We start from the raw sequence: 16148 nt of genomic DNA on the forward strand, positions 1-16148 counted from the left end.
TGTTAGATCCACTATGGACGGAACTCTCACTATTATGTTGGATCCACTATGGACTGGACTCACACTATTATGTTAGCTCCACTATGGATGGATTTCACACTATTATGTTAGATCCACTATGGACGGAACTCTCACTATTATGTTAGATCCACTATGGACTGGACTCTCACTATTATGTTAGATCCACTATGGACTGGACTCTCACAATATTATGTTAGATCCACTATGGACTGGACTGTCACAATATTATGTTAGATCCACTACGAACTGAACTTTCACAGTATCATGTTAGACCCGCTCGACATCCCTTGCTTTCGGTCCCGAAAGAGAGGGATGTGTACTATGGCTATGAGTTGTTGTTGTTTTTTTCCTTTTTCTCAGTCTGGACCCCCTCTCCATGGTCCAGGCTTAGACCGTTTTTTTTTTAAATTATATTTTATTTTATTTTAAACTTATATTTTTTTTCTCCCATTGCCCCCACTTGTTTACCTGTATCTCACCTTTTTTGTAAGGGGCGCCAGTCAGTGGCGGCGGCGATGACCAAGAAGAATGCGTAGTTGGAATATAATGACAACACTTTATGTACATATTTATATACATATTTATATAATATTTACATATTTATATACACGGTGGCAGAGGGGTTAGTGCGTCTGCCTCACAATACGAAGGTCCTGCAGTCCTGGGTTCAAATCCAGGCTCGGGATCTTTCTGTGTGGAGTTTGCATGTTCTCCCCGTGAATGCGTGGGTTCCCTCCGGGTACTCCGGCTTCCTCCCACTTCCAAAGACATCCACCTGGGGATAAGTTGATTGGCAACACTAAATTGGCCCTAGTGTGTGAATGTGAGTGTGAATGTTGTCTGTCTATCTGTGTTAGCCCTGCGATGAGGTGGCGACTTGTCCAGGGTGTACCCCGCCTTCCGCCCGATTGTAGCTGAGATAGGCGCCAGCGCCCCCCGTGACTCCGAAAGGGAATAAGCGGTAGAAAATGGATGGATGGATATAATATGTAACTAACAGCTCCATTCACAGACAGAGTCCCATTGCTTTTATGAGCGGCCGAGCGAGTCAAAAGCTGAAAAAAAAAAAAAAAAAATCATTTTTTTAATTTTTATTTTATTTTATTTGTGGCGGCCGTAATTCTTTCATGGCGGGCCGCCACAAATAAATGAATGTGTGGGAAACCCTGCACACGCCGATGTGTTTGCTCCTAGGTTTTTAATGTGCTCAGCACCTGTTAAAATACATTATTTAAAGCAGTTTCTACCCTCATTATACCGCCCACTTGTGGTAGAAATACAAAAAAAAAAAAAAAAGCAATATATGCATTAACTCCAGGTTGCATGGACTGATGGCATAAGGATGCTGCTTAATGCCCCGCTGGAGTGGTGCCAGTCAGATGTTTGTCAATGGTGCTGTGCCAACCTGTGCTGCAGTCCCCAGTCACCTCATTATACACACTCTGACCAACCCTGATCAGAGCTCAGTTAGGCACCTTTCCAGTTTTTGGAAACACTGGCACCTTTGCTTGTGCAGCATTACTGAAGACGAACATTTTCTGCATCCTGTTATTTAATTTTTTTATTGTGTTGTTTTATTGATGTCCGTGGTTTTAGTCTATTATGAGCCATGGTTGTGTCCAAAATAAAGTCTGATGATGTAAAACATTACAGCCACCAAGGGTCGGATACTGAGAAGTCAAAGTATGCGGGAAACCATTTGGATATAGTTTTGTTTTGTAAAAAAAACCTAACCATGACACATATTATAAATGAAAAAAATGTGTCAGCTTTGGGTCATAATTGACAATTTGACAAAACCTGTTATTATTGGTTATTACTGTAGTATCAACATTTCGGTGTTTTTTTTGTTTTTATTTATTACAGTACATGTTTCCTTTTTTTTTCAAAATGTTTACTGAGAATAGGATTGATACCTTAATTAGGGAAAAAAAAACATTGCTATATAAAGGGTGTTCAGTGGTGTTGTCAATACAAGAAACAGTAAATAGCCTTTCAATCTTATTTTGATTGTATGATTAATATTATGACAATTAATTGTCTAATTATTATTCTCTTTTTATCATTTATATAAAAAAAGTAAATTATTACAAAAGCAGTAAAGTTGGCACAATGTGTAATTCGTAAATAAAAAGAGAATACAATTATTAGACTGCAAAGACAAGATATTTAATATTTGAACTGAAAAACTGAAAAAATTATTAACTTAGAATTTAATGGCAGCAAAACATTGCAAAAAAGTTGGCAAAGGGGATTTTTTACCACTGTATTACATGGCCTTTCCTTTTAACAACACTCAGTAAACGTTTGGGAACTGAGGAGACCAATTTTCCAAGGTTTTTCAGGTGGAATTCTTTCCCATTCTTGCTTGATGTACAGCTTAAGTTGTTCAACAGTCCGGGGTCTCCGTTGTGGTATTTTAGCCTTCAAATCAGCCACACATTTTTAATGGGAGACATGTCTGACAGGCAGGCCAGTCTAGTACCCGCACTCTTTCACTATGAAGCCACGCTGTTGTAACACATGGCTTGGCATTGTCTTGCTGAAATAAGCAGGGACGTCCATGATACTGTTTTTTTGGATGGCAACATATGTTGCTCCAAAACCTGTATGTACCATTTAGCATTAATAATGCCTTCACAGATGTGTAAGTTACCCATGCCTTGGGCACTAATACACCCACATACCATCACAGATGCTGGCTTTTGAACTTTGTGCCAATAAAAATCCAGATGGTTCTTTTTCTCTTTGTTCCGGAGGTCAAGACGTCCACAGTTTCCAAAAAGTATTTGAAATGTGGACTCGTCAGACCACAGAACTATTTTCCACTTCGCATCAGTCCATCTAAGATGAGCTCGGGCACAGCTAAACCGGCGGCATTTCTGGGTGTTGTTGATAAATGGCTTTCGCTTTGCATAGTAGAGTTTTAACTTGCACTTACAGATGTAGCGACAAACTGTAGTTACTGACAACGGTTTTATGAAGTGTTCCTGAGCCCATGTGGTGATATCCTTTACACACTGATGTCGCCTGAGTAAGCGAAGGTCCTTAATATCATCGCTTACATGCAGTGATTTCTCTAGATTCTCTGAACCTTTTGACGATATTATGGACTGTAGATGGTGAAATCCCTAAATTCCTTGCAATAGCTCGTTGATGAATTTTGTTCTTAAAATGTTTGAAAATTTGCTCACGCATTTGTTCACAAAATGGTGACCCTCGCCCCATCCTTGTTTGTTAATGACTAAGCATTTCATGGAAGCTGCTTTTATACCCAATCATGGCACCCACATGTTCCTAATTAGCCTGTTCACCAAAATAATTTTTTGATGAGCATTCCTCCACTTTCTCAGTCTTTTTTGCCACTTGTGCCAGCTTTTTTAAAACATTTTGCAGGCATCAATTTCAGAATTAGCTAATATTTGCAAAAAATAACAAAGTTTTCCAGTTCGAACGTTAAATATCTTATCTTTGCAGTCCATTCAATTGAATATAGGTTGCAAAGGATTAGAAAATCATTGTATTCAAACTTCACTGGTTTTGGGTTTTGTGTTAACAATATATATTAACATTAACAATGTATATAGGTTATTTTCGGTCCAAGAGATCACTGTAACGTACATATTTTATATCAAGAGTCATTATGCTACCCTTTATAAAAGTTGATTGATTAAATGTGACAAATCCTTAAACCTGTCCAGATAAACATGCATGGTGCAATATCATTAATTATCATGAAAGATTATAAGTCTTCAATTGTCCAGTAATAAATAGATAAATATTATAGCTTTTTTTCCCCGCTTGATGGTACACATGCAGTTATTTATCTACATGTTCCCCTTCGCCAAAGTCACTTACCCGTGACCCTAATGAGGACAGGAACCGAACGGATGGATGTAATTACAGTGTCGGTTAGATGAGATTTAGTGCCTCAAAGGGTACACAAGACGTGGCAAGAGAGAGGCGCCTCATTTGTTTGAACATGAAAAGTAGCATCGGTAAAAGCAATCGTAAAATGAGTAATGAGTGAATGATCTTGTTACAGACAACCCTAAGGCTATCTATTTGTCTATGTTTTCTTTGCAGGAAGCTTATGCTGTAACTGTTTTTTTTTTAATGTGCTTTCGTTTTTTCATTATTGCGTATGACTGCAAAATAAGCTTCCATGTGGCCAAAGAAAGTCGCGAATGCAAGCACTTTTATAAGAATGGTGAGGGCCACTTTTGAACCAAAGATGCTCATCGCCGTCTACACCAACAAATGTCTCCGAAAAAGATTACATTTTAATTTATCTACAGTTCTTTTGTCTTCAATGTGTATTTTGCTGGAAGAATTATTCTTAAAATTAGTTTTATGTTGGTATTCCCACGTGTCTGGAAAGGATGAATGGATTTTCATTATTTCTTAGGAGGAAAAATTGCTTGGAATTTTTGTAAGATTAGGTTTTGTCCGATTTTTGGAACATATTAACAAGGTGCCTCTATACAACACACTGTGGACCTGTCAGACTACTTTGATCTAGTTTAACTTTGTTAAACTGACCACATGTCCTCTTTTGAGGGGCTGTCCGGGTGGAGTTTCTTAAATGCCTCTAATGTCCGGCAGTTTGAGAAAGGGTTGCGTGTATTTTTAATGTACGTTCAAGGTTAAGAAGGGGTTGTAAACAAAACAAATTGTGAAGGTGTGCGTACGCAGCATGATTCGTGAGGGAAGGACAGAGACAGAGAGAGCGAGAGGGTTATGATAAACGCGCGTGCATCGCCAGGCTCTGCTTTTTATTGATAGATTTATCAGATTCAATTTTTTTTACTATCTATAGCAAAAGTGTGCCCCTTTGACCATTTGCGGTCCACAGCTAATGTTTTCAAGGCCCACGGCACATTCTAAAAATAGTATTAAAATAAACATGTCAGAGTTATTTGTTGTCGAACCCTAAAATGCAGAGATGTAGGCAGGCATTGGATATGAAGACATTATTTAATATAAATAATACAACAAGAACAAACAAAAAGCACACATGTAGGCGGAATAACAAACTAAGGGAGCTAGCACTGGAAGCTAAAAAACAAAAGGAAACTTTAGCATGGAAGCTAGAGGATAGCAAACAGAAAAACTGGGAATAACTAATGGCTAACAAGAACAGCTTACCGCTACGACGACCAGGACAAAATGTAGCATGACAGGTAATAGCTGAAGAGAATCACAGACACGACAAGAGCAACATATGGCAACGACAAGTCCGAATGACAATACAATGATCCAGCAACTGACACAAGACAAAGCAGGTACAAATAGGAGCAGGCTGATTGGCAACAGGTGTGGCCAGGTGCCAATCAGCCGCAGCTGAGGAGGAACACAGCACTCAGGGAACAAGACAGGAAGCTGACAAAATAAGAGCACTAGACAGGAACTAAAGACAGGAGATACTAAACACAGAGGAAACAGACAAATGCAGAGGAAAAAACTAAAACCGACAAACTGTCAGGGGAAAGCCTGACATAACCTTTAAATAGACCCCCTTTTTAGACCAGTTGAGCTGCCGTTTCTTTTTTTCCGTCTGCCCCCCTCTCTCTTGTGGCGGGTACTGGGTGTCCAGAGTCGGGACCCAGGGGTGGACCGCTCACCTGTGCATCGGTTGGGGACATCTCTGCGCTACTGACCCGTCTCCGCTCGGAATGGTCTCCTGCTGGCCCCACCGTGGACTGGACTCTCACTATTATGTTAGATCCACTATGGACTGGACTCTCACTATTATGTTAGACCCACTATGGACTGGACTCTCACTATTATGTTAGATCCACTATGGACTGGACTCTCACTATTATGTTAGACCCACTCGACGTCCATTGCATCCGGGCTCCCCTAGAGGGGCGGTGGTCACCCACATCTGCGGTCCTCTCCAAGGTTTCTCATAGTCATCCACATCGACGTCCCACTGGGTTGCGAGTTTTTCCTTGCCCTTTTGTGGGCTCTGGACCGAGGGTGTTGTTGCGGCTTGTGCAGCCCTTTGAGGCACTTGTGATTTACGGCTATATAAATAAACATTGATTGATTGGATTTTATTGACGATAAATGGAAAAAAAAATGAAGCATTTTTGTCTATTTAGTTTTCTCTTGATGATCAATCCCACGCTGTAGACCAGGGGTGTCCAAACTTTTTCCACAGGGGCCGCACACGGAAAAATTTAAGCATGCGGGGGCCATTTGGATATTTTTTTATTTTCAAACCATAACAAAATATATGGATTTTTTTTTTTTAATCCTTAGGGGCTCCTGGGGAGCATAGAGGGTTTTAGTCACTAAAATGTTAAAAATAAGTCAAATTATTATAATTTTTTTATTTATTTAATGCTTACAGTAAATCTTGATTGATATAAAGTAAAACAAATACGGTTTTATGCCTTTTCTGTCAAAGACAACTTTGTTTTTTATATTAAAACTGAAATATGCAGTATATAGATTGATAGATAGATAGATAGATAGATAGATAGACGGATGATTCCTTCAGGAGAGTTTCTTTTATTTAGGATTTAAAGCCCTCAAAGATCAATAATGCAGGACACCATTGATTTTAATTATTTAATATTTTTGAGTAATCACAGTGAAAAGTTAAATAAAATCATACTAAATATATTTGCGATCCGAAAGGTTCCCCACTCGTTAAGTGATGCATTTTTTACTATTGTTTTTACTTTTAACACTTAAATTTCAAGATCCATTTTAAAGTGACATTTCTTAAGTAATAAATCATTATAACATAGATTATTTTGTCCTTTTTTTAAAATTTTGAGCAAAGGAAAAAAAAGAAAATAAAGACAAAAGGAAAAAAAAAAACCTGCCTGCATGGCAGCTTTGTGTCAAAATTGCCACTTTTTCTCATTAGATTTCACCTCATTCCACTTTTTTTTGTAATGTTTTTATTTTTGCAATACTATCAATTTTGCAAATTTTGCAGAATGTGTGGCGGGCCGGTAAACGATTATCTGCGGTCCGCAAATGGTCCCCGGGCCGCACTTTGGACACACACACACACACACACACACACACACACACACACACACACACACACACACACACACACACACACTGTATAAAAAAAACTTGAAAGAAAAAGGCAGACATATAAAGCAGTGGTCCCCAACCACTGGGCCGCAGAAGAATGTTTTTATTCATTTTTATTTAAAAAAAAAAAAAAAAAGTATTTATTTATTACATTTTTTGATTAAAGCAACATAAAAAACACAATATACACTTACAATCAGTGCACCAACCCCAAAAACCTCCCTTTTTCATGACAAAAACGTCCCTTTTTTATGACAAAGAAAAAAAAAAAAAAAAGGATTCCCCCAACCCCCACCCCCACCCGGGCCGCGGGACAAATTATTAAGCGTTGACTGGTCTGCGGATAAAAAAAGGTTTGGGACCACTGATGTAAAGTACATAAATGTGCCCTATGGCTCCACCTTCTGCCCTCTGATCTCCAGGGTTGTGTAGTTTCTAGGCAGCACCACTAGATGTCACTGTCCTACAGCAGCTCAGTTCTTTGGTTTTAGTGACGTTTGGTGCCCAGGAGCTCTCATCTGTGAAAGTCACTAGTGAGTCGACCTCACATCATTGATAAATTGTTATTGATATTTGTTCATTGAATTGTGGTATAAAAGGTGTGTTGTCTGTGTGAGTGTATTTTTTTTTTTAATAAAGGAAATCTCTGATAATTTTAGTATTGTCTGATTTATAAATCCAAATGTATTCATATAGCACAAAGTGTGTTGCAGGCACACAAATACATACTTGCGGAAACCTGGGCCACACAGCACTACTGATAATAATAAAATGTGGCATGGCACTGAGAATTTAGGAAAAACGGCAACGTTGCGGCTTCCACATTGGGGAGCAACATTAACGTAATCCAAAGAAAATATGAAAAATAAACAATACCTTATAATGAATAATAATAAAACATTTTATTTATAAGGCGCCTTTTTGGGCATACAAAATCAAAACAATAAAATCAAATTGGACAAAAAAAATAATAACATTAACAAAGATAGAGAAGGAAAGATGATTACAATGTATAAGCAGTCCGGAATAGAATAAACAAAAACAATAGTTCGAGTAATTGTAACAGTGGAAACAATAGAAAACAACAACATGAAAAATGAAGAACCGAAGAGTTTGAAACGTGTTACGTAAAAAGCCTGATTAAAAATGTGTGTGTGTGTGTGTGTATGATGGACATATGTGTATTTTGGGTATATGCATTTGTGTATGTATGTGATTGTGTGTGTATGTGTATGTGTATGTATGTATGTATGTGTGCATGTGTGTATATGTATATATATATGTATATGTATGTATATATATGTGTATGCATATATATATTTATATATATATTGTATGTATGTGTGTGTACATATGTATATATGCAAGTGTGTGTGAATTTAAATGTATTATATATAGATAATATATAGCATCTACGCAGCAACCACTGAACTGAATTATATTATATATATTATTGTATTATATATTGTAAATATATATTGTATATGTATAGGGGTGGGACCTTATATGTTTACTTCTTCCCACTCCCTTTTGAGCCAATCTTGACATCTACAAAACATTAGTCACATGTAATGTTTTCAATGTAGGTGTATAAATAATGTATATATATATTTCTTTAGTATTTTATGTCATTCTCTTGTTTTGTTTGCATGGCTCAAAATAAACCATTCATTCATTCATTCATTCAAAAATGCAAAATCGTCAGATAATAACGTTCAAGCAATTGGGTGTGAGCTTGCATGCAGTTTTTTTAACAGTGGACAACTTGTGACGTCGCAAATCGATAAATGTACTTAGAGTATATCGCCAAAAGTATTTGGCCACCCATGCAAATGATCAGAATCAGGTGTCCTAATCACTTGGCCCGGCCACAGGTGTATGAAATCAAGCGCTTGGGCTTTGAGACTGTTTCTTGCTAAAATAAGCAGGGGCATCCATGATCGATTGATTGATTGATACTTTTATTAGTAGATTGCACAGTTCAGTACATATTCCGTACAATTGACCACTAAATGGTAACACCTGAATAAGTTTTTCAGGTGTTTTCAGGTCCACGTTACAAATATATACTATCAGCATAATACAGTCATCACACAGGTTAATCATCATAGTATATACATTGAATTATTTACATTATTTACAATCCGGGGGGTGGGATGAGGAGCTTTGGTTGATATCAGTACTTCAGTCATCAACAATTGCATCAACAAAAAAATGGACATTGAAACAGTGTAGGTCTCACTTAGTAGGATATGTACAGCCAGCAGAGAACATAGTGAGTTCAGATAGCATAAGAACAAGTATATACATTAGAAGTACATTTTATTATTTATATTAGGTTACTTATAATCCGGGGATATGGGATGTGAATGGAGGAGGGTATTAGTAAAGGGTTGAAGTTGCCTGGAGGTGTTGTTTTAGAGCGGTTTTGATGGCAACATTTGTTGCTCCAAAACCTGTATGTACCTTTCAGCATTAATGGTGCCTTCACAGATGTGTAAGTTACCCATGACTTGGGCACTGATACACCCTCATGCCATCACAGATGCTGACTTTTGAACTTTGTGCCTATAACAAACCGGATGGTTCTTGTCCTGGTTGTTCCGGAGAACACAATGTCCGTAGTTTCCAAAAAGTATTTGAAATATGGACTCGCCAGACCACAGAACACTTTTCCACTTTGTATCAGTCCATCTTAGATGATCTCGGGCCCAGCAAAGCCACCAGCGTTTCTGGGTGTTGTTGATAAATGGCTTACACTTTGCATAGTAGAGTTTTAATTTGTATTTAGCGACAAACTGTAGTTACTGACAGTGGTTTTCTGAAGTGTTTCTGAGCCCATGGGGTGATATAATTTCCACACTGATGTCACTTGTTGATGCAGTACCGCCTGAGGGATCGAAGGTCCGTATAATCATCGATTAAGTGCAATGATTTCTCCAGAGTCTCTGAAGCTTTTGATGATATTACGGTCTGTATATGGTGAGATCCCTAAATTATTTGCAATAGCTCGTCGAGAAATGTTGTTCTTAAACTGTTGGACAATTTGCTCATGAATTTGTTCACAAAGTGGTGACCCTCGCCCCATCCTATGCCGCCCCAGTCTTTGGGGCGGCATAGCTCGGTTGGTAGAGTGGCCGTGCCAGCAACTTGAGGGTTGCAGGTTCGATTCCCGCTTCTGCCATCCTAGTCACTGCCGTTGTGTCCTTGGGCAAGACACTTTACCCACCTGCTCCCAGTGCCACCCACACTGGTTTAAAATGTAACTTAGATATTGGGTTCACTATGTAAAGCGCTTTGAGTCACTAGAGAAAAGCGCTATATAAATATAATTCACTTCACTTCACTTGTTTGTGAATGACTGAGCATTTCATGGAAGCTGCTTTTATACCCAATCATGGCACCCACCTGTTCCCAATTAGCCTGTACATACCTGTGGGATGTTCCAAAAAAGTGTATGATGAACATTCCTCCACTTTTTCAGTCTTTTTTTGCCACCTGTGACAGCTTTTTTGAAACATGTTGCAGGCATCAAATTCCCCAAAAACTCATAGTTGCAAAAAATAACAGAGTTTTCCAGTTTGAACGTTTAGATATCTTGTCTTTGCAGTCTATTCAATTGAATATAAGTTGAACATGATTTCCCAATTAGCCTGTACACCTGTGGGATGTTCCAAATAAGTGTTTGATGAGCATTCCTCAACTTTCTCAGTCTTTTTGCCACTTGTTCCAACTTTTTTGAAACATTGCAGACATCAAAATTCCTAATGAGCTTATAGTTGCAAAAAATAACAAAGTTTAAAGGCCTACTGAAATTAGATTTTCTTATTCAAACGGGGATAGCAGGTCCATTCTATGTGTCATACTTGATCATTTCGCGATATTGCCACATTTTTGCTGAAAGGATTTAGTAGAGAACATCCACGATAAAGTTCGCAACTTTTGGTCGCTAATAAAAAAGCCTTGCCTTTACCGGAAGTAGCAGACGATGTGCGCGTGACGTCACGGGTTGTGGAGCTCCTCACATCCTCACATTGTTTACAATCATGGCCACCTGCAGCAAAAGCTATTCGGACCGAGAAAGCGACAATTTCCCCATTAATTTGAGCGAGTATGAAAGATTTATGGATGAGGAAATTTAGAGTGAAGGACTAGGAAAAAAAAAAAAAAGGCGATTGCAGTGGGAGCGATACGGACGTTATTAGACACATTTACTAGGATAATTCTGGAAAATCCCTTATCTGCCTATTGTGTTGCTAGTGTTTTAGTGAGATTAAATAGTACTTGAAAGTCAGAGGGGTGTGGCAACGGGTGTGTTGACACCAGAGTCTCTGAGGGAAGTCACGGCAGCTGCAGCAGGACGGAAGCTCTGCTGATGTCTCCGGTAAGAGGCGACTTATTACCACAATTTTCTCACCGAAAACCGCCGGTTGACATGTAGTCGGGATCCATGTTCGCTTGACCGCTCTGATCCATAGTAAAGCTTTATCTTCAGGAATTTTAAACAAGGAAACACAGTGTGTTTTTGTGGCTACAGGCTAAAACATGGGTGTCAAACTCTGGCCCGCCGTGTAATTTAATTTGGCCCTTGAGGCAATATCAAATTGACATTACAGCTGGCCCGCCGTTATTACACAGCAGCGGTGCTGCTGTAACACCTCAATTTCTCACCCTTGCCGATCCTCCCGAAGTTCAGTGACCCTCCCGAAAATCTCCCAGGGCAAGCATTCTCCCGATTTTTACCCGGACAACAATATTGAGGGCTTTTAGCATTCCCTACAACCTGTCGTCACCTCCTCTTTTCCTCCATACAAACAGCGTGCAGGCCCACTCGCATAATACATGCGGCTATTACACACACATAAGTGAATGCAAGGCATACTTGGTCAACAGCCATACAGGTCACACTGAGAGTGGCCGTATAAACAACTTTAAGACTGTTACAAATATGTGCCACACTGTGAACTCACACCAAACAAGAATGACAAACACATTTCGGGAGAAAATCTGCACTGTAACATGACATAAACACAACAGAACAAATACCCAGAACCCCTTGCATCACTAACTGTTTCGGGACGCTACAATATATTTTGATATTTTCCTCAGAGGGCTGCAAATAGAAAAGAGGCATTACATTTTTAAATTTTATATGATATGTCATTGATATTTTTTTATTATTTTTATTATTATTATTTGAAACTTGATTTTGCATGTCACTATAAAGTTATATAAGCCTTGCTTGTTCAATATTCAATGCAAAACTTGTTTGGGTCCCTATTAAAAGGTTAATTTTTTCAAACTTTGTTCAGTTTTAAATTTTGGCCCACTCTGTATTTGAGTTTGACACCCCTGGGCTAAAAGCTTTCCACCTCCATCTTATTAATTGAACAAATTGCAAAAGATTCAACAACACAGATGTCCAGAATACTGTGTAATTATGCTGATTAAAGCAGACTACTTATAGCTTGGAACGGGCTGGAGAATAATGTCCGCTACAACCGTCAAACGCATGCGTCATGACGTTTTCAACACGACTCTTGGCGGGAAATTTAAAATTGCAATTTAGTGAACTAAACTAAAAAGGCCGTATTGGCATGTGTTGCAATGTTAATATTTCATCATTGATATATAAACTATCAGACTGCGTGGTCGGTAGTAGTGGGTTTCAGTAGGCCTTTAAATATCTTGTCTTTGCAATCTATTCAATTGAATAAAGGGTGAAAATGATTTGCAAATCATTGTATTGTGTTTTTATTTAGGATTTACACAACGTGCCGACTTCACCGGTTTTGGGTTTTGTAATAATATAAACACAATAACATAGTAAAACCCCTTAAAACCCAAAACAAGTATTTCCTGATTGTACCAGCAAACAACTTATAAGACAGGGGTCGGGAACCTTTTTGGCTGAGAGAGCCGAAAAGCCAAATATTTTAAAATGTATTTCCGTAAGAGCCATCCATCCATCCATCCATCATCTTCTGCTTATCCGAGGTCGGGTCGCGGGGGCAACAGCCTAAGCAGGGAAACCCAGACTTCCCTCTCCCCAGCCACTTCGTCTAGCTCTTCCCGGGGGATCCCGAGGCGTTCCCAGGCCAGCCGGGAGACATAGTCTTCCCAACGTGTCCTGGGTCTTCCCCGTGGTCTCCTACCGGTTGGACGTGCCCTAAACACCTCCCTAGGGAGGCGTTCGGGTGGCATCCTGACCAGATGCCCGAACCACCTCATCTGGCTCCTCTCGATGTGAAGGAGCAGCGGCTTTACTTTGAGTTCCTCCCGGATGGCAGAGCTTCTCACCCTATCTCTAAGGGAGAGCCCCGCCACACGGCGGAGGAAACTCATTTCGGCCGCTTGTACCCGTGATCTTATCCTTTCGGTCATGACCCAAAGCTCATGACCATAGGTGAGGATGGGAACGTAGATCGACCGGTAAATTGAGAGCTTTGCCTTCCGGCTCAGCTCCTTCTTCACCACAACGGATCGGTACAGCGTCCGCATTACTGAAGACGCCGCACCGATCCGCCTGTCGATCTCACGATCCACTCTTCCCTCACTCGTGAACAAGACTCCTAGGTACTTGAACTCCTCCATTTGGGGCAGGGTCTCCTCCCCAACCCGGAGATGGCATTCCACCCTTTTCCGTAAGAGCCATATAATATTTTTTTTAACACTGAACACAACTGAACACATGCATTTTTAAGTAAGACCAACATTTCTAGAGTATAATAGGTCTCTTATTCTTTGTAATAACATTGTTTTCTGAAGCTAACTGTGGAGGGGGCGTGGCCTGCAGGCCTGCAGCGACAGGTGCGTAGATGGCTCACCTGGGCCTTGTTATCTAATCACCTGTCGCTCTGTTGTAAGCAGCAGCCAGGAGGAGAGATGGGGTTGGGGCTGGAAATACAATTGCTGGAAAACAAGTGAGAGACTTATTGAAAAATAAAACAATATTGCAACCCTGAAAAAGGCTCTCATGTCGGTGCTTGGGGGGTCTGAAGAACCCCCAGGAGGGCAAGCCCCACACTAACCAATAATAACTAAATAACTTCTTACCATTAACGCAACTTCTTGAACGGATGGATGGATTAAAAATGCATGAGAATGTTTTATATTTTGAACATTATTTTTAACACTGTGATGACAAGTGAAATTATTCATTACTTATCGTTTTAAGCAACATCAGCTCAGATTTATCCGAGAGCCAGATGCAGTCATCAAAAGAGCCACATCTGGCTCCCGAGCCATAGGTTCCCTACCCCTGTTATAAGACATAAAAACTCTTCACACATCTTGGTCCAAACTCAACTTTGTTTTGTGTTAAACGCAGTTATGGCCTGAGGATAAAAAAAACTATGTTTTTACTTCTGTTTGATTTGATTTTGGGTTGCCTGTATCTTGTTTAAAGAGGGTGTGATGGCTCCCAAGATGGGAATGCGCCGTGCTTTAATGGAGCACTCTGATTGAACAGTTCATCCAGCAGGGAGTGGAGAAAGCAGCCGACAATTTTCTGGGCGGTGGTGATGACCCTCTGGAGCGCCCTCTTCTCGGCCGCTGTGCAGCTGTCGCACACACACACACACACACACACACACACACACACACACACACACACACACACACACACACGCCATAGATCAGCCCGACAGAGACGTGTGGCCGATGAGGCAGAGCACATCACATAAATGTGTCCATTGATCTGCAGTATGAATACATTTTCTGTATGATTGTAGCTATCTTAAAAATGTTCTTAAGTAAAAAAAAATGCTAAATTAGCACATTTCCTTGATCAAATACTTGGCAGAAACTTGAGATGAGGCTGCAAGAGCCGAGCCTACCCTTGATTGCACAATATCTAATTAACTGGGTTGGATGTTATGTGGCTCTTTGTTTTAGCCTGTTGCTATTACTACGTTTGCAGAAACATCTACTGTACACTAAAGTAGTGGTCCCCAACCACTGGGCCGTGGCCCGATTGGTACCGGGCCGCAGAATAATTTTTTATTCTTTTTTATTAATGTTTTTTTTTTAATTATTAAATCAACATAAAAACACAATATACACTTACAATTAGTGCACCAACCACAAAAACCTCCCTTTTTCATGACAAAGAAGAAAAAAAGAAAAAAAGAACCCCTGTCTATGTTTTAGTTTTTTCCTCTGAATTTGTCTGTTTCCTCTGTGTTTAGTATTTCCTGTCCTTAGTTCCTGTCAATTGCTCTTATTTTGTCAGCTTCCTGTCTTGTTCCCTGAGTGCTGTGTTTCCCGTCAGCTACGGCTGATTGGCACCTGGCCACACCCGTTGCCAATCAGCCCGCTCCTATTTGTACCAGCTTTGTCTTGTGTGTGTCAGTTGCTGGATCATTGTATTGTCGTTGCCTCATGTCACTCTTGTGTCTTTGCTACCCGTCGTGTCTGGCATCATTTCAGCTATTACCTGTCGTGCTACATCTTGCCCTGGTCGTCGTAGCGGTAAGCTGTTTTTGTTAGCCATTAGCTATTTTCCAGTTTTTCTGTTTGTTATCCTCTAGCTTCCATGCTAATGTTCCTTTTTGTTTTTCTAGCTCCCAGTGCTAGCTCTCTTAGTTTGTTATTCCGCCCACGTGCGTGTTTTTTGTTTGTTCTTGTGTAGTTTTAATTATAAATGAATAAATGATAAATGGGTTGTACTTGTATAGCGCTTTTCTACCTTCAAGGTATTCAAAGCGCTTTGACACTACTTCAGCATTTACCCATTCACACACTGATGGAGGGAGCTGCCATGCAAGGCGCCAACCAGCACCCATCAGGAGCAAAGGTGAAGTGTCTTGCTCAGGACACAACGGACGTGACGAGGTTGGTACTAGGTGGGAATTGAACCAGGGACGCTCGAGTTGCGCACGGCCACTCTCCCCACTGCGCCACGCTATGCCGAAATCAGGTTTTCATATACCATGCCTGCGTCCATCTCTGCATCTTGGGGTTCATCACCAAATAACTCTGACAGTGATATTTTTCAATAAGTCTCTCAGTTGCTTTCCAGCAACTGTCTTTTTCTCTTTTGTCCTCGCTCGTGCTTTGGCTCC

Source organism: Nerophis ophidion, linkage group LG27 (assembly GCF_033978795.1).
Source record: "Nerophis ophidion isolate RoL-2023_Sa linkage group LG27, RoL_Noph_v1.0, whole genome shotgun sequence".
Taxonomy (NCBI): Eukaryota; Metazoa; Chordata; class Actinopteri; order Syngnathiformes; family Syngnathidae; genus Nerophis; species Nerophis ophidion.